General features: G+C 29.6%; 1 pseudogene; it reads right to left on the bottom strand.

Annotated features, from left to right (window-relative positions):
- Nucleotides 1-3,068: 3,068 nt before the first annotated feature.
- On the bottom strand, nt 3,069-4,670 carry LOC123891454 (annotated as a pseudogene).
- Between the last annotated feature and the right edge of the window lie 16,098 nt (nt 4,671-20,768).

Genomic DNA, 20,768 nt, shown 5'->3' with positions numbered 1-20,768 from the left:
TGCTTTGATTTTTTTTTTCCTCAACATTAATCCTAAATAAATGGAGAAATTGAAATTCAATCATTTCTCTCATTAAAATTGAAGAATATTTTTAGAAAAAGTATGCAAATTATTAACAAATTTGGTGCATGTTTGTATTGTCGGTTAGGTTGTCAAAATCACAATTAACAGTTAACGATTGTGATTTTGATAAACTCACTATTGATTCAAACATACACTTAATGTAAAAAAATAATTTTCTTAATTCTTGTGTATTAGTATTAGTGAATCATGTCTTGCATAAAAAGACTAAGTAGTTTTTAGTTTAGACATAAAGACAAACTAAACACCTATAAGCTCTAACTCAAACAATTAATAATACTGATATGGTTATAGTAAATGTTTTTATTAGGATTTAAACTCGGAACATCATAACATGTGAATTTCTAATAGTAATTTTTATAGAAAAAAGACAAATTAAAAAAGTGAAAGATTAAACTTTAAAATGATAAATTCACGAATTGTCTCAAAAAGGAGGGATTGAAAAGAAAGCAAACAATTATGTTATGCAGCATTTTCTTTATCCAAGAGGACTACGACAACATGCATTAAAAATTGTTGGTTTTTGAAAGGCAGCAAGTTGAAGGGTAATAAGGTAATCCAAACGTAAGCAAAGTGAACAATAAAATTCAATTTTAAGTACTTAAAAAAGAGAAATTCAATTTTAAGTACTTAAATTAAATGAGTTTGCTCCAATATCCATCTATCAATAACTTCATATCATTTGTCTTATAATGCCATAATATCCATCTATCAAAATAACTTTATATCATTGTTTTAAGATTTTGTTAACATGTTAAAAATCTAAAAATAGAAATATTTTGTTTAATTAATTTGTGAAAAATGTAAAAATTAAATTATATGCACGAATTACAATAAAATATTTTTTATTTGAATGATTAACATAAATCCTAAGAAGACATGTTAGTTTTTTTTCTTATGTTAAACCTTGTGGATGATGTAAGAAAGAAACGGTGGAAACATAGATTAAAAAGAATAAGAAAAAATAATTTGATAAAGAATTTTATTTTATTTATGTTTGAATTTTGTAACGTTTGAAAAAGAATTTTTTAAAAACAGGAAACACAATTAAACCCCCGTTCTTGTGTTTTGTCACAAAGTAAAGTTCTCAAAGTGAACCTTCAACATCGGCATAACTTTGGATTATAGGGTTTTACCACATTTTACTAGTTACTTGAAAAATTTAAAAGCTTGAGAACTCCATGAATTTCTAAAAATCAATTGGCACATAACTTAAATCACCGAGTTTTACCATATTTTACTAGTTATTTGAAAATTTTAGAAGCTTAAGAATTCCATGAAAGCAAATTACTATGAATGAAATAAAGGGATGTGCTAGAACTCTAGGATAATTTGAATCCTCTAAAATGGATAGAGTATGGTGAAGAAATTAAAGATTGATATTTATACACATCAATATTTTATCCATGAGCAATTCATATATTTACTTTAAACAATGAAGTACTTATATTTAAAGTTGAGAGAGGTTCTGACCGGAGAGTGATTCTCAAATGAATGTTTTAGCTTTTAAATCCCCTCACATCGTTTCGTGAAATTTGAGAATTGTTGGCTCCATTGTTTAAATCTTGTTAAGCATTTTTTTTTCATTGTGTCGCACATCTATCAAGAAGAAAATCATTGTGCAGATAAATTGGTTGACTAAGCTTTTCGTGTACAGAATATTACTTGTTGGAATTACATACATTCCTTCTTTTAGTTAAAATTATTTTTTCCGTAATAGGTTTAGTCTTCCAAATTTTTGTTTCTCTTCACATTTTTAGTATTTTGGTTTAACGGTATATGTTTTGGGGGTTTATTATTTAATGAGTTTACTATTTATTTTTTTTTGTCATTTTTCACCTAACTCACTTTTCCTTCGATACTATTTTATACGAATGGATTTTCCTAGTAAAGATTTTATTGAAGCAGTTGTAGTAAGCTCATATGTTTATAAGTTTATTCCTTTGGATTTTAAAAAAAAATAATTATGAGACAGAGGGCATACTATATTTTTCTTATAAAAAATAAAATAAAAGCCGCATTATTAATATTTAAACTTTAATTTTTTCAATATTTCAACATATATACAAATTTCTTTCACAAAAAACTATTTGTTTATCTCTTATGAATATCATTTTGAGCTCTCGATAATCTTTCATATCAATACCAATGGGGACGAATATATTTGGATGAACGGAATTAGAAGCAAAAAACTAGCTAGTTGCAGAACCCTTATGATCATCGAATGTAATATTTATCATGCTTGACAAGAAACAACTAATGGCATTTTTTTGTCTTAACCTTTCTAGATCTTAGGGGAAGTGATCACTGGTAATCTGAAATTTTACCGTGAGATAGGTAAATCCTACGCAAGGATTGTTCTAATCAAAATTCAAACAGGAGCTCATTAATCTCTTGAGATCAATTGATTGGTTATTTATGAGAATACATATCATAAAGAAACTCTACATCAAACAATTACAAATTCATATAAGTTTGTTACTTATTTTTCGTATGGCCGTTGATCAGCCAAATAGATGTACATATGTCTCATAGCTTCTGTGAGAAATTCATTTTTATATCTTGATTCTACGGTCACAGTTTCATCATCATTAATCTTGATTGAACTTAATTTTGGATAACATACAGACATTCCAACAACGTAACCTTCTTCATTCCCTGCTTCCTCTCCTGTTCCGTATCTTGATGTTGATGTACACAATGTCCTTCCATCCTAATTCATTAATACAAAACAAATTTTTTTTATAGATTTTGCAGACACAACCTCACAAGATTCTTTTGACATATATATAATTAAGAAATAAATTAAGCAAAAATAATCTGAAATTTTACCGTGAGATAGGTAAATCCTACGCAAGGATTGTTCTAATCAAAATTCAAACAGGAGCTCATTAATCTCTTGAGATCAATTGATTGGTTATTTATGAGAATACATATCATAAAGAAACTCTACATCAAACAATTACAAATTCATATAAGTTTGTTACTTATTTTTCGTATGGCCGTTGATCAGCCAAATAGATGTACATATGTCTCATAGCTTCTGTGAGAAATTCATTTTTATATCTTGATTCTACGGTCACAGTTTCATCATCATTAATCTTGATTGAACTTAATTTTGGATAACATACAGACATTCCAACAACGTAACCTTCTTCATTCCCTGCTTCCTCTCCTGTTCCGTATCTTGATGTTGATGTACACAATGTCCTTCCATCCTAATTCATTAATACAAAACAAATTTTTTTTATAGATTTTGCAGACACAACCTCACAAGATTCTTTTGACATATATATAATTAAGAAATAAATTAAGCAAAAATAATCATGTTTAACAAAACTCATTCAAATTAATATATTAAACTTTACCTGCCCGTATAGTGTTGCATTAACCACGCCTATATGCATATCAGCAGTGCCATAGATAAGGTAACCACCTTTTTTCATGGGGATACTTGCCTTTTGAACATGGAAAAGGTCACCACTATTATGTTCTAGAATAGTATATTCTGCCTGAAACAAATTAAGAAATATTTGTAAATCATTCTCTTCTAGCGTCAAATGTAATAAAAAAACTATTATCATAAGGTTTTAAAACTTATTTTATTTTTACACGCAAATGTTAGCTATGAATATTCTATGTTAGTAATTAGAGTTTCTAAGCCTCCTTCTCAGGTGTCCAAACTCAATCACTTAAGCTACGTCTCGATCGTGATATAATTTATTTGATCATTACTTGAAAGATATAGTTTAAATAACTTATTTACCAGACAATCATGGATTGTTTCAGAACCATTTGTTCTAACTTGATCAGCGGAGTCAAGTATATAAAATTTAAGTGGAAGTAAACTCATGTTACTTTGTATCTTAAGGCAAGCTTTCTCCTTGGTGCTTCAAAACCCTTTCTTAATTTGCCCTGAAAGTTTTCTTTGCAACAAAAGATTCCTCCTTTATATTCGGGGGTCAATGGTTTTTCATGAATGTCAGTTGACACATTATAAAAAATTTGTGGGAGATATTGGTCACACCTACATTCAGTGCAACTTTCCCTATTTTTTGTGCAACGTGTATCAATGACCATGATGCTAAATAGTCATTTCTCTTCCCATCCTTATGGAATATTTGTAGGGTTTCCTACTTCAATATTGCAAATGGATCAGGAATTTTTGTAGTTGTTCCTCGTGATTCACTTCCAAAACCCCAATAATGTGGAAGAATAGCTTCGTTGCATGTTCCATCGTTTCTTTTGAAAATGACACCCCCAAAAGGTTTGGTATTAGCATTAGGATCGTGTGAATTATTAATATATTTTATAGCAAAATAATGATGAAAGTAAGTTTCATGCAATGGTACAAAATTTTCTTGTTCATCAACTATATCAACGTCAAAGATCTTGACTCCTATATGACCCGTTGGAAACTCAATATCAAACATTGCTTTTGACACAACTTCTTCGGGCTCCACTTCAAACTTTTCTGACAAATATGTTGCTGATTGAATATTAAGAGACTTTATTTGTGAGTAAGTTGTGTTTGATAGCATCACAAGTATTGATAATGAGAAAATAAATGATTTAGATATCAATCTCATGTTTACCTGCACGTGAATGATTATTGTTACATAATTAGTTATGAACGGTGCTTGTAATATTATTCTTTTGCAAAAAATTATACATAAAAATTAAAATAAGTGTTTGAAATGTCATAGGGAGATTAACGGGATGGAAATGTGTACCACATGAGATGTCATAATGAATATTTGCTTCTTCTCGAACTTCGAAAAAAAAATTCAAATAGAAAAATGGCACTTCGTCCTCCGTCCCAAATTGATTGACACAGTTGACTATATTGCACTATTCACACGTATTGTTTTGACCATATTTTTCTACTAATAAATAAAAATAAATATTATCATATAAGATGTTGTTTGATTCGTCTCGATGAGTATTTTCAAAATATCTAATTTCTATAATTTTTGCTATAATATAATTAAAAATATTAATCATCAAAATTATGCATCGGCATACGTGACACGGTCAACCGTGAAATCTTAAAGGTTGACATACCTTTGATGGGGAGAGATTGCAAGTTTCTTGCTTTTTTTAAAAACCAACTCATATGTTGAATCTTTTTTTAGGTGTATGCGGTATTTTTATTTATTGGTGAGGAGTTTCAACAAAAAAAAAAAAGATTCTTTAAGAATTTATTAAAAATATGACAATGCAAGTCACTTAGAAAATAATTTTGACCGGCTATTTATGGATATAATAAGTTATTTTTGATTGCATCTCAACAAAGATATTGCACATAAGTGAAATCATTTTCAAATTTTTGTTGTTATTTTTTTTTTGTCAAATGGTTTCATGGGAAATAAAAATTGTAAATCATATGAAATAAAATCAATGTTACTTCACAAACTTGCTAATCATTGGATCAATAATAAGTCTGATTGAATATGCAATAGTTTATATATCACAATACTTTATGGCGTAACCCTTAATCTTAAGCATTCAACATCTTAATAAGTAAAAGAAATGTTCTTGATTCTCTAGGGGAATCTTAAAAATTCCAAGAACAAATATAATCTACGAGCCTTATTTATATCATCTCTGTTGATAGTTAACTAGATCATAGTAAATCAACTAAGTTTGTCATCAATACAAGCTTAGATTGATATAGGATTTCTTATGAGAGTTAGAATCATAGAACATGAATTTGTATTACACTGACACAAACTCATTGTTATTGTAACTAGCCCGTTAGTGGCAACAACTTGTAACCCAAAGGATCCATCCTAGAATGCAAGAAATCCTAGTGTGCATCACTAGTTGGAAATCCTATTATATGAGGTGGAAAATCCTAGTTGCTAACAAGATGAAGTCTTTCCTGGTTTGGGAAGCAAGGAAATATCTCTATGGATACCTTGACTAATGTAATCTGATTATATGATTATAGTTTAAATTTGTTCTAGAACATCATTTGCATAGAAGATTGGCTTCCAAGAGTTATTAGTCACTGCATTAGATATAGCTAAAGTTAGTTTTCCATGCACAACACAATTAAAAGTTTAATTAAACAAATTAATTTTTTTGAAAAATACCATGAACTAAAAAACTGTGTTCATAAAATTTTTGTAAAGACAAAAACATGCCAGTTTTTTCGTAGAGATGAAAAACAAAATTTTGTTTTCTAGGTTGATAGAATTATTTAACCCATAAATAAATGATAAATTATAAATACTAGCATTAAATAAATAAAAATTGTTAAACTTTATTTATAATAATAACTTAAGAATTAATAATTTTTCTATAGAAGTTGTGTTAAAAAAAATGTATGTTTTTTTCTAAATAGATATCAAGTTATTAATAATACTCCATTAGGTCATTATTACAAGTAATTTTTTTTAGGTTTATAGAATATAAAGATCAAATATATCTGTTATCTAATGAACCTGAAAAGTAAATTTTTAATTATAATAGTGACTAAAGTGAATATTACTAGTTAATAGTCATACTGTAGTAATAAAATAATTGACCTCAAATAGTTTTTTTTATAAGCAATGTTAGTTATTAGTATTACAATGTTATGTTAGTTTTTTTCTCTTTTGCCAGGACTTGAACCCTGGACCTCCTGCTCCTTAACTATTAGCTCAACTAGTTTAATCAGTTGACTTCTCACAACAATGGGTAGGTGAGTTATGATGTGTGTCGAATCGGTAGATTACTCTATGATTGTTAATGAAGAGACAGTTGGTCCTATTATTCAGGGACGTGGACTTCGACAAGTGTCTTTGATGCATGTTCTACATGAGCTATAACATAGGGCCTCATAAAAATTGGGCCTAAAAAAATTACAGTATTAGTAAATAAGGGGGTATAAACCAAGGGATTGTGAGTTTTCAAATGAGAGATTGTAGAGTCCAAATATTTGAGAATATGTTCTTTATTCTAAAATAAAGGATTTATTAATTATAAAATGTCCTAAAAGATATTGTTCTATTGTGAATAATTTTTTTAGATGCTTTATAGTTAGTTGTTATACTATAGTTTTATCAAATGGATCAGAGTCGTGTGATAGAGATTGTCTTGTTTATCAAACTTTTTTATATTAGTTAAAAAAAATTATTATTTTTTAGTGTTATTGATGTTAATTTTAATTTAAATCGATGACATTTTTTATATATTTTTTTTGCAATTTTTCTTTTATTAGGGTCAATTTTTAATAATCTCACAGGGCCTCCAAAAAGTCGGAGACACCCTTCGACAGGGAGACCCTTTATCTCCATATCTCTTTATTATTTGTGCAGAAGGACACTCAGCTCTAATTATTAGAGAGGCAGAAGGGCGCAGTGACATACATGGAACTAAGATTTGCCGGAATGCACCAATTATGAGAATTTTTCTTATTCCGACATCACTTATTGACACTATTGAAAAAATGATTAATGCATTCTGGTGGGGACATGGTGGTGCAAATAATAAGGGTATTCATTGGCTGTCTTGGGAGAAGCTATCGGTTCATAAAAACAATGTAAGGATGGGTTTTAAGGACCTTACGACGTTCAACCTTGCTATGTTGAGCAAACAAGGATGAAAGCTTCATACAAATCCTAATAGTCTTGTCTCTCGTTTGTTTAAGGCAAGGTATTTACCTCACGGTAATTTCTTAGCATCTTTTGTTGGGCATAATCCGAGCATAGTGTGGAGGAGTATTCATATGGCTAAATTTCTTGTTCAAGCTAGATTCCAATGGTGCATAGGCTCAGGGTTAGGGGCTGATATCCCTATTTTAGATGAACTGTGGCTTAAAGATGGAGGGTGCACTTTGATAGCTAATAATAATAATAATAATAATAATAATAATGTAGAGCTTCTCCAACACGCAACAGTAAAGTATCTTATTGATAGCTCAACAAAAGGATGGAACCGTGTTGAAGAGCTTATAGACACCTCTCATCTTAAGAGGTTAGGTTGTTGGTCTAGCATTTGGAGATTGAAGGTTCCTCCAACTTGCGTGCGACTTAGAGATAAAGGAGTTCAATGTCCACCGAAATGTGTTGTGTGCGACGATAATTATGAAGATACTATTCACATTTTATTCGCATGTCCTTTGTCTATCCAAGTTTGGTGTGTGAGTGACCTTTGGAATATAATTGAAGGAGTTGTCAACACGACTAGTGCCGCGTCAAAAACTATTATTCTGCTACTGCAGTAGTTAAATATGAAAGAAAGTGCTCGGATGGCGGCAATTATGTGGAGCTTATGGAAACATAGAAACCTTAAGCTATGGCAAAACATTACAACAACATGTGCTCAAATAGTAGAAAAAGCTATGCAACTGCTTAATGCAGTGCAGACCAACAACAACAACATGACAGCACCGAATTCCGCATATATGGCAGCAGCAGAACATGGTAATTCGGTCGAGTCCTATAGCAGCACGACGGGGCTGATGCAAGTGGGAGAAGCCGACACAAATGAGATACAAGTGTAACATTGACGCGTCGTTCTCGACTCAACTTAATCGCATCAGTATTGGTATGTGCATCCGTGATGACCAAGGTATATTTGTGCTCGCAAAGACCATAAGGAAATCACTAATCTATATTGTGGATATAGACGAGGCAATTGGCGTTTTGCATGCTATCCGGCAGATTCAAGAACTGCAACTTGGTAATGTGGACTTTGTTATGAATGCCAAAACTGTTGTTGATCAATTCCATAATAAAGGGATTGTTTTAGCAGAGGTTGGGGATGTGTTAGAGAAATGCAAACATTTATTTAGTTTATATCTTGAAAACTCTTGTATTGAGTTTACTAAAAGACAAGCGAATGAGGTAGCTCATGCTCTTGCAAGGGTATCCTCATCATTTTCATTGATGTACCAACATGTATTCCTGATTTAGTTATGAATGAAATGTTGTCAAAAAAAAAAAACTTCCATTATAACAAATTGTTTGAATGAACCCAATAATTTTTTATTTACGATAGAGCCGGGGATTTAACCAGAATTTTTAGCATTCTATTTAAATCTAAATTCTTTCCACTAGAATAAACCTATAAACTTAAATAAACCCAAATTTAATTCTTATAGGATTAACTTTTAATCAGGTTTCTTTGAAGGTGAATTCTCGCGTGGCGACTCTTATGAGATAAGTTACCTACCAAAGCAAACCTGGTCTCCCGTGACATTATATTCCCAGCGGCTTATTTTTGTGTTTCTGACTGTGGAGCGGTCAAATCAGCTTAACATTTATTTCTCTCTTACAGCACTTTCGATTTCCTTTGACCTCTTGTCAGTTCTTGAATCGGACTTTTTCAGATCATTTCGTTCGGTTTGTTTAAGAAGTGAAGAGTTAATTAAAAAAAAGAAAGAAAAAAAAGGGAGAAGGGAGAATGGAGAATGGTACGGATGTTAACCGTTTTAAGGGTGAAAAGGCTAGTTACTCACACGCACTCCTGTTGAACTGAGCATGTGTCCCAAACTGATCGTGGATCAGAGTCAGACAGACTCATGTGTCCATTCATCCATTAGACACTCTCTCTTTCTTTGAAAGGTCAGTTCAAAACGTCTGCATCACATCCTTCACATGTATTTCTCGACTTGTCAAATCATTTCACACTCTCACTCTTGTGTATACATATTTATTTCTCTATCAATTCAACCACCATCACTATCGTAAAATTACACTACCCCTTTTGTCGCCATTCTAATTTATTTTCGTTTTTATTTCTTCAATTAACTCTTTTTTTTTTAATCTTAAAAAGTATTATTACACCACCATCTTTTATGTCATCATACAATGATACAAAAATACTAGTGGTATCGGTGATGTGTTTGAAAGAAACAAATTAGAGTTAAAGTTTGGAAATGGATGATGTGCAGTCAATTTTCAATGCAGTCGTTTTATAGTCATCCGATCACAATCGAACGGTTTAGATAAATGCAGTTAATAAATACAGTTTTAAATTATGATAGTCTGATCTTGATCGGACGGCTGTAAATCAAGTGACTGCACGATTGCATCAAAAATTTGAATGCATGGAATCCTGGTCCGCCCTTAAAGTTTAGCTAAAATGTGTTTTAAAAAATTTATATCGAAAATAATAAAACTTTTATTTTTGAAAAATTTAACGTACAACTTTTAAAAATAATTTTTTATATTAAGTATTTTATCGTATATTTTTTGGACATATGTTAATTTTTTTTTAAAAAGTTAAAATCAACTTCAATGTTATTAACAATATAACTTCTTCATTATTATCAACATTTTCAACATCTAAATTATCGTTTTTACTAGAAGCAACGATTCAACATTATCATTATCCTCTATATTTGCAATAGTAAACACTTTTTTAAGAATCCCAACCTCAACATTATCATCACTATTTTGATTTTAAATAGAAATTTTTGTTTCTTTTATAATGAATTTATCAAGAGCTCCTAGTTCATATTGAATTAACTCATCAAGTTATCTCTTTTTCTTAAGCTTCTTACATTTATAATCAAATTTTCCATTCTTATGAGGCAATTTATAGGAAGCACAAAGAATAAAGAATGAAAGAAAAATTTAGAACTTGAAATTTCTCAGTGTTCTTGATTAATTTTGTAGCATTGAAGTTAAACCGGATAGATAAATAATGTTGAGGTTGAATCATTTAAATTTTTTTAACTGAGGTTGAATCAATAAATAAAGTTAAGAGACAATTAGCAATTTTTGAATAAAATTACAAATTAACAAAGACGGGAAAAACTAAGCAATTAACAAACTAACCTTGAATTTAGTTGTTTTATTTTTGAATTGCAAATTGTTAGTTATTAGTAGTATATTACAATGTTATATATATATATATATATATATATATATGTTAGTTTTTTTTTTTCCGACTCGAACAACCTCCAATTCCTTAACTTTTAGCTCAACTAGCTTAATCAGTTGAGCTACTCATCCCACCCCAACCTTGAATTTAGTTTTCCTTTTGTTAAATTATGTATTTTCCTATTTGTTCACCCTTAAGAATCATAGAATCAGAGAGATGAGAAGTGGGAGATTGAAGGTCACTGTTGTGATAGAGGTGTGGAGGTGCAGTCGAGATTGCAAATTTGCGATGGATGTGTTGGTACTCACGCATTGGAGTGTATGCGGATTAGAAAAATTCAATTGAACCGAAGATCCAAACCAATTGTCAAATCGAAGAAAAAAAATGATTTTTATGGTTCATATCCAAAACCGAACCAATAAAAAACCGATATGATTTATTTCGATTCTCGATTTCAATTTTTAAAAACTGAAGAACCGAACCTATAATTATATTATTAATATTAACAATATAATTTGTTTATTTAGTTCAGCCACATCTAACCCAATTTATTCAACAAAAAAAAACCCAATTTATTGTAATAAACAATTGGTCCAACTTAGTAACACTCTCAAAGTTATATATATATATATATATATATATATATATATATATATATATATGCTATGTTTGATAAAAAATAGCGGATAGCTGATAAGCTATCTTATAGTGGATGAGCTTATAGCGGATAGCTTATAAGTTAGCTTTTAGCTTATAGCGAATAAGTTACCTGATTAAATTTGTAGTGTTTGATAAAATTAGCGGTTGAACTAGCTTATAAGTATGAAATGACATAAAAAAATATATGTTTAATTAATATTTAATTTTTTTTAAGAAAGATGATACGGGTAAAATTGGAAGAAAATATGATAAGCTATAAGCTCATAAGCTAATTGAAATAGCGTTTGAAAAAAGTTTTAAGCTCTTTTTTAAAAACTGTTACCAAACAGAGCTTATAGCTTATAAGCTACTCCCTCCGTCCCAAATCTTTAGGCTATGTTTGGATTGATGGTATATAACGGAATGGAGCGGAATGAAACATAATGGAATGGAATGGAGCGGAACGGAATGGAACACAAATTTCGTTCCATTGTTTGGATATTCAATGATGGATTGGAACAAAATTACCACTCCGTTGTTTGGGAAGTGAACGGAATGGAATAAAATATAATATTTTTATTCCAATTTTACCCTTATTATAAAACATATGTTATATGCAATAACTTCAACATTGAATATCAATTTGAAGGTTTTTTCAACTATGAATTGTCTTATTTAATTAACTATACTGATGATCAAAACTTATTTAATTTCCATCTTTCTCTGTGAATTTACATATTATCAAAACCTACTGATGAAACTAACATACTTTACTACTTTCTTATCTCTGCATATATTTGAGATATTGCTTAGCTTTCAAAGTTGGATGTTTATTTATGGCTAAGCATATGTGGCATTAATATATTATGGACATCAGTCAGAATTTTATTCCTTATCCTTTGCAAAATCGCTAGTGTCTCAATTCTCACAGACTCGTTTTAAACAAGTATCCACAAATAATCACAAAACAAAAAAGTATCGACAATGCTAGAAAAGAATGTACAAAAATGGTTAATTGGTTGATTGGTGGACTAACGGGAGCAGAATTAAGATAACTTTATTTGCTTGCCTCATGCCAATACATTATTCAAAACTGGCGTGAAATAAAACATGTGAAACAAGAGCATATGCAATTTGCTGTATCACTAGTACATGAATTTCACCATCTGCACTGCAATATCATAAAACTGATAACTTGAAAAATAATTTGGAATTTTATAAGCAAACAAACAAGTTGTTTGTTGTAAACTAATGAAAGCTATTTTGTTCACTTAAAGCAATTATATGAGCACATTCAGAAAATTTTCATTGATTTAGTGGTAAAAAGGAACATGAAGGTAGCACGATGAGGCCAAAAAAAAAAGAGAGACAAAGAGAAAATGTTAAGGAAAAATAACCAGTAATTTTGAATTGAATTTTGAAATAGATAAGGATAAGAGCAACTAATTTGCCAAGAAATAGTTAAGAATAACACATTCTTTTGGCTCCGCTAAGAATAGGTAAAAAGTAAACATGACCGCAAATGCCGTTTCAATAAAACTAAAAACATCATAGGCTAATAAAGTTGTGAGTGGTGAAGAAACTAACTCACATAGGGGTCTAGAAGAACACAGAGGAAGAGGTGAAGTAGAGAGTGTTGTGAAGAAATAAACCTTTCTTGCGTGAAATATGAGTATTTGAGAAGAGGAAGAGACAAATAGAATAAGGGTAAAAATGTAATATAAAAAATATGAAATTTCATTCCATTGGATACACCCCAAATTGGGGGGAATGGAAAATTGGAGGATTGAGTGGTATACAATGGAATTGGTTCCATTGGGTTCCATTCCATTCCATCATCTTTTTGCAAATCCAAACAATGGAATTCAATTATTTACCTTTCCATTCCATTCCATTCCACCATATACCACCAATCCAAAACATAGCCTCAATTATTTAGTCTTTTTAGTTTTTTAATTTTGTCTCAAAACTTTAGTCCTTTTAAGAAACAAATGCACATTTAGTGATACTTTATCATTTGTACCCTTACAAAAGTTAAAGCATTAATTAAATATATTTTCTCTTTCTTAATAAATTAAGGATAAAAATGATTTTACTTATCATTTTTTAATCTCCTTACAAAACTCCAAAATGACTAAAGTTTTGGGACGGAGGCAGTATAAGCTATAAGCTCAATATTTGGCCTTACCAAACAGAGTCATAGTTGTATTTTGTATTTGTTGGTAAACTCTACATAAATACTGTATTATTTTGTATTTGAAAACCTATGAATTTATTATTGTTAGTTTTGTTTGAATTGAAACATATATTTGAAAAATATGTCATTATCTTTTCTTTTATGTATGGTGTATGATGATAATTGATTACATTGGAAAAAAATAATAGCAGAGAATACATCGAAAAAAGTGTTGCAAACCGATTAAAGTATCCAAACCAAACCGGACCAAATCGATTAGTTTGTTTCGATTTCATTTCTGAAAAACACAAAAAACAAACCAATCAAGTTAATTGGTTCGAACGTTAGATTCACAAAAGACCGATCCAAACCCATCCGATTACACTAATACTCACAAAAAAAGACTGTCTAATTTTTTGGTTTACTTTTTTATGGCCCACCTGAAAAATTACGTGATAATGGGCTTGCTTAGTACTATGGAATAAGCAATTATTGTGTGAATTATACCTTAGTCACATTTTTTGTCACACATTTAAAACACAATAAACCATATAATTATTTAAAGGCAAATCCTAATAGGAGCACTCTTTAAAATTTTAAATAGTAAATTTTTGATAACTTTTTTTATAGAAATACATAAAATCAGCGCATTAGAAATTGTAATGTTTAATTTTTAATTTAAAAATTTCTTTAAATAAAATACTTAAAGTGTGCCCCAAAACACTCGTTAGCAAAACTCTTATTTAAAAATCAATCAACTGAATTGCCCATAAAAATAAAAACCCCATAAAAAAAACTCAATCAACTGACTCGAACCAAATCAAGGGTAAAACTAATAGAACCGATAAAAATTTCATTTTCCATTCAAACCTAAACGGAATTACACCTCTAATCCGAATGCTTATATAGTCATACAGCCATTCTTTTTGTCCATTAACTTAGAGAAGAATGTACTAGATAGAACATTTCAAATCAATTAGTACTACTGTTTTTCGATATGACTTCACTTAATTTTGGTATTTTTTTATAGCGTATGACTTCACTTAATTGCATAGTACGCAAAATAGTTTGGAAGATGGCACTGGTCAGCTAAGTGAAGATGGCGAAATGGACAAGGATAAAGAAGGCAGGCAAGTCCATGCATGAAAAGCGTAAATATGGAAAATCTAGTCCTTTACGTAACCAGGTTGTTAAATACAGTTCAAAAAATTTTGAGTAGTCAATCGCCCATAATGATAAGGGCCGTGTTAACTAGTACCGCGGAACACTAGTTAGGAAATTAAAAAGGATAAATTTTATATTGAAAATAACATTGTTCTTATTTTAAATATGTTAACGGCTCAAATTTCAGATTTTGATACTATATTTATCCTTAACTTAACTAGTGCCGTAAAGATTTTAACATTTTTTTAAGGCTTAATTAGTCTTTTGATCCTTAAAGATATTTTAGGTTTTAAAATGGTCTCTTAAAGAAAAAAAAGTTCGGATTATTCCCTTAAAGACACATCTGTTTCTCAATTGGTCTTTTCTGTCAATTTTTTTACAAAAAAACGTTAGTTTTAATTGACTGGATTGTGAATGCCATTAACTGTAAGTGGTCTATCAAAAACCTTATTAATTTTTAAAATTTTAACCATTGGAATTTTTTATTATATTTGGAATTAAAATTTAACGGAAAGGACCAATATGGCAAATATATGTCTTTAAGGGACCAATCCGGATCTTTTTTTCTTTAAGGGATCAATCTGAGCCTTTTTTTTCTTTAAGGGACAATTGTGAAACCTAAAATGTCTTTAAGGGACCAATAGACTAATTAAACATTTTTTTAATGATAATAAAATAAAATTGATGAGGTTGTTATTGATGAATATTTTTAAGAAATTATATAATGGTATGTTAGGGGCTAGGGCAGGAAAAACATAGAGTATAACTAGAACTTTGACCCATGCGGTGCATGGGTCTAATTAGGTGTAATATGTAACAATAAAAAATAAAATACAAAAATTCTAAGAGCATTTTCAATAAGAGTAGTATAGGGAATTTCATGGACTAATTATTCTATATTTGTTTATGTGTTTATTTTATATTTTATATATTTTTTAAATAATTTTGGAACCTCATCGTTTTGTTTACTTATTAAAAAAAATTGCTGATAACTAAAGGTTAAAAAATTGATGATAATTAAAGGTTAAAAAAAACTAAAGACATAATCAATAACATAAACTTAAGTAGACATCCATAAATAAATAAAAATTGTGATTAATTCCGCCGTTCAAATTTATTGAAGACAGGGTTAACATATTAGGATTCCTAAATTCTTTCATAATTGAAGCACATGTTTTAGCGGTTGAAAGGTTTTATTGTAAGTAAGGGATGCAGGTTCGATGACAAATCTGTATTTTTTTAATATAAAGCTGCAATAAAAAAAAAATGAGAGGGGAAAAAATTTAGTTTAGGGTTAGCTTATGTTAGCAAGCTTATAATATAAGAGATTATCGGTTTTTAATTGTTTAAATTGTGCAATGAAAATTGATGGTGCTTAATTATCGTATGAAATCTTTCCTATGAAAGTTGATGGAGCTTAACACTTTGTGGACATAATTTAAATCACAATTGGTCTGCCAGTGCATATTGTATCAATTGATCATCGGTTAATATTAAATATGCAATGTTAAAATCAAAATAATGAATGTGATTAATGACATAACTATAGTTGTGTTTGGTTGTATTGCAAAAAAAAAAAATTGATTTAGCAGAATTGAGTTTGATAATAACTTTCCAAATTACACGTGATAATAACTTTCCAAATTACACGTGATAATAACTTTCCAAATTTCACATAATAATTATTCTCTAAATTTATTACACGTGATAATAACTTTCCAAATTTCACATAATAATTATTCTCTAAATTTATGATCCGGTAGAAAAAAAATCATTGATCAGGAAAGACATAAAAATATTTCGTGATGAATAATATATTCAACAATAATTTTGATATGATATACTTTTAAAATTGATGGTGCTTATCAATTATTGCACATAATTTTAATAACAATTGATATACTTGCCATAGTGGTTGGAAATATTGCCTTGCATCGAAGGGTTGTGAGTTCGAATCATAGTCAAGACAAAATTGTATTATTTTTTAATAAAAATTGCAAGATAAAATGGAGGGAAAACAGGGAAAACAATTGTGAAACCTAAAATATCTTTAAGGGACCAATAGACTAATTAAACATTTTTTAATGATAATAAAATAAAATTGATGAGGTTGTTATTGATGAATATTTTTAAGAAATTATATAATGGTATGTTAGGGGCTAGGGCAGGAAAAACATAGAGTATAATTTTACGAATATGAATTGGATGTATTCATTTTTACCATGCAGTCATGTATTCACATCATTTAATGATCCAGATTTAATACTCATCAAATAAATAAAAAAGCATCAATAAAATGTGGCAATCACAGGAAATCCAAATCCATAAATTTACACATAAGGAAGCACTCCATAAATAAACTTTGAATATCATTTATGAGATGGGTCACATCATTTGTGAAGGAGAGTTCCATTTACACGAGCAGTGCATCAGGTAAAAAAATAAAATAAAATTAAGTACTTTGATAAGACTAGTCAATAGACAAAAAGATGGAAGGGCCATGTCCTTTATGAGATGGGATATGAATTTTCCTGACTTATCATGAAGCTAATGCTATAAAAAGTCATTATATATATATATATATATATATATATATATAGGGAGAGATCAAATTACATCGGTGTAACATTTGAGTAATGTTACACCGCTCAATAACGCTTTAACGAATACAAATTTTACAAAATTCACCGTTGGATTGAAAGTTTATATCGTATAGATCATCCATGTTGAATTTTACAAAAATCTAAAATCGTTTGATATGTTATTGAGACCGATGAAGATTAATTATTTATGTGTTTTTATTGAATACCGTTAATCTTGATTTATCTCAAAAACATATCAAACGATTTTAGATTTTTATACAATTCAACATAGATGATCTATACGATATAAGCTTTCAATCAAACGGTGGATTTTGTAAAATTTATATTCGTTAAAGCGTTATTGAGCGGTGTAACATTACTCAAATGTTACACCGGTGCAATTTGATCCCTCATATATATATATATATATATATATATATATATATATATATATATATATATACTCTCAAGCACCGATATTTTAAATGGCTTTTAAATTGTATCGATACGCCGTTGATATGAATAAAAAGAGTATCCGAATTTATCTTTTAAAAAAAAAATCTGATATGGCGGTGACACATTGTGATACGCCGTTGATGTATTTACGATACGTGATACACATACTATTCATATTTTTTTAATATTTTATATTGCACCGTTCATTTTTTCCCACGTATATTAATACTGACCTTTTCATTTACCTATTTCTTCACATTCAATACTTATTAATAATTATTATCAGTTTTCATTGTTCTTATGCAAATAAATTCATAAAGAAGGAACTAATCATTAATTGGTTCAGTGGTGATTGACACTAATCGTATCTTATATTTTCGAAGATTGACGTATCACCGTATCGGGTACGTATCGTATCCATGTCTTTGCTATAATTCTGGCGGCAAAAAATTTCACCCTTAAAGTGGATAAGTGGGATGAACGAGATTCGAACCCACCCACTGCATATATAATGTAATTTCCCTATCAATTGAGTTAAATTCATAAAAAAAAATAAAAAAAGTGTTATGATACATATGTGTTGATTTAAAACCAGAGACCAAAAATTGCAAAAGAAAATATTTGGGGTACCAAAATTTGTGAGAAAACAAACCCATCTTAGATGAATCAGGATACTTCTTGTGTGTAATCTTTCTAACTCCACTCTTTACTCTCAGTATACTCTAATATTAGGCCAAGTCTAACATGAACAAGTGGTTCATGTGGTGCACCATGCACAAGTCTCGGATAACATTATAACGAATACGAATTTTATAAAATTGACCGTTTGATTGAAAAAATATATCATATAGATCATCCGTAGAAATTTTTAGAAAAATTGAAAATTATTTGATATGTTATTGAGACACATCAAAATTAACGGTATTTAATAAAACTCATAAACCGCTAATTTTGATGGATCTTAATAACATATCAAATGATTTTCAATTTTTCTAAAAATTTCTACGGATGATCTATATGATATAATCTTTCAATCCAACAGTCGATTTTGTAAAATTCGTATTCGTTATAATGTTATTCGAGACTTGTGCATGGTGCACTACATGAACTACTTGTTCATGTTAGAAAAAGCCCTAATATTAATACTACACACACTTTTATTAAAGAACACATGCATCATTAAGTGTGTTTCAAGCACATTCTCTACTAGAGAAGGTTCTCTAATAACTTGGTTTTCCAAGTTCATACTTGAGAAAGGTATTTTAAGTACAAGATTAAAATTTTAAAGGGTCATAATTTAAACTCTTTTTTATTGTGACTATTATTTCCACTTGGGTGAATGTCTCCCTTAATGAAAAAATAGTGTAAAATCAATGCAAATCAAGTCTGGCAGTTGCCAAAAGGTCAAGAAACGTTCAGTCAACAAATTAACGTTGGAACACATGAAAAGTCAAAGTTATTTCACACAATTGGTTTGCCACGAATGTGGCAGGCAAGCTAAAAACTAGAGTTTATTGATTTTCGTCTATCAAGTTCATACTTTAATATACTTAATATGAAATAATGTGCAAATGACTATTAAATTGCACGAAATAGATGATCCTCTAGGGTACAAATAAGACCCTAAGCTAAAGAAAAAATAATCTCTCTTTCTTATATCTATTCCAAGATTTAGTAGTATAGTTATAAGATTTCTTTACTTTCTTCTTCCTTACTTTAATTTTATGATTTGTTTTTGTTGATGAAATTTCTAAACTATCTTATTCAAATTTTTATCATGCTAGCTTCACTATGTATCATAAGTTTAAAATTATTTATTCTAAAGTACCAACAATGAACTGAGAGGTGAAGTTGGTAGTGACAATTAGAATTTGATAATTAGAAACTTAAAATGGAATCATAGTTACAAATCTTAGCCATTATGGGGTGTGACACTTGATAGAGCACAATAAGACTAGTGACTATGCATCTATGATACATAAATTTTAGAATGTCAACTCGAAGGACTCAGAGCTGAAGGCATTGATTTTTCTGAACTACTATATGATTTGGCCATGTACCATGTGATTAATGTGACATAGGTGTGTATTTTTACGCTTATTTACCTACCTTGAGATTTTTTGAAAGGGAGCGATTATGGTGCATAAGCGAATTTCTTATGCACCATGTATAAAATGGTTTTGGATTACAATCCTCTGAAATTATTCCAAAGTAAAAATGGTTTTGGCATGATTAAGTACATGTAATGTGAAATCGTTCCACAACAAAAATGGTTTTGGCATGATTTTAGTTTAAAACCAACTACGAAGCAATCTGATGACGTTCAGGAGTTGCTGTTGTTGATTTGGGGGTGGGAAATGGTGCGTTTGGAGATTTATTAGATTCAATTTGATGGTGGAGATTTGTTTATGCACCATGTATAAGTTTATTCCTTATGCATAATAACTCATGCCGTTTTAGGATGCTTTATTTTATTATATATATATTTTTAAAACCAAAACAAATAAAAAATCATATCTCCCGCATAATTACTACTTTTTTCTAACTAAAGTCATAAATATAGATAAATATATTTCTTTTCTTCACAAGTCTTTATGAGATCAATACTTTTTATTAAGACAATACAATTGTGCATTTGCGAGTCTACCACTCAATTTTTTAATGTACAAGCTCAGATTAATTCTTTTGTTGATCTTATTTGTACATTGTAAGTGCTTCTCTTGTATGTGCAACATCCTTAAACGGATAGGTGTGCTCTTCACACCTGACATTTTACGCATAAACACTTAGTTGTATGTGATACTCACCACATTAGCAATACCAAACAGTAGAGAGCAAAACACCATGATGCA

The sequence above is a fragment of the Trifolium pratense genome, linkage group LG1 (genome assembly GCF_020283565.1).
Source record: "Trifolium pratense cultivar HEN17-A07 linkage group LG1, ARS_RC_1.1, whole genome shotgun sequence".
Classification (NCBI taxonomy): domain Eukaryota; kingdom Viridiplantae; phylum Streptophyta; class Magnoliopsida; order Fabales; family Fabaceae; genus Trifolium; species Trifolium pratense.
The sequence above is the reverse complement of the archived record's forward strand: the minus strand, read 5'-3'. Positions and strand labels throughout refer to the sequence as shown.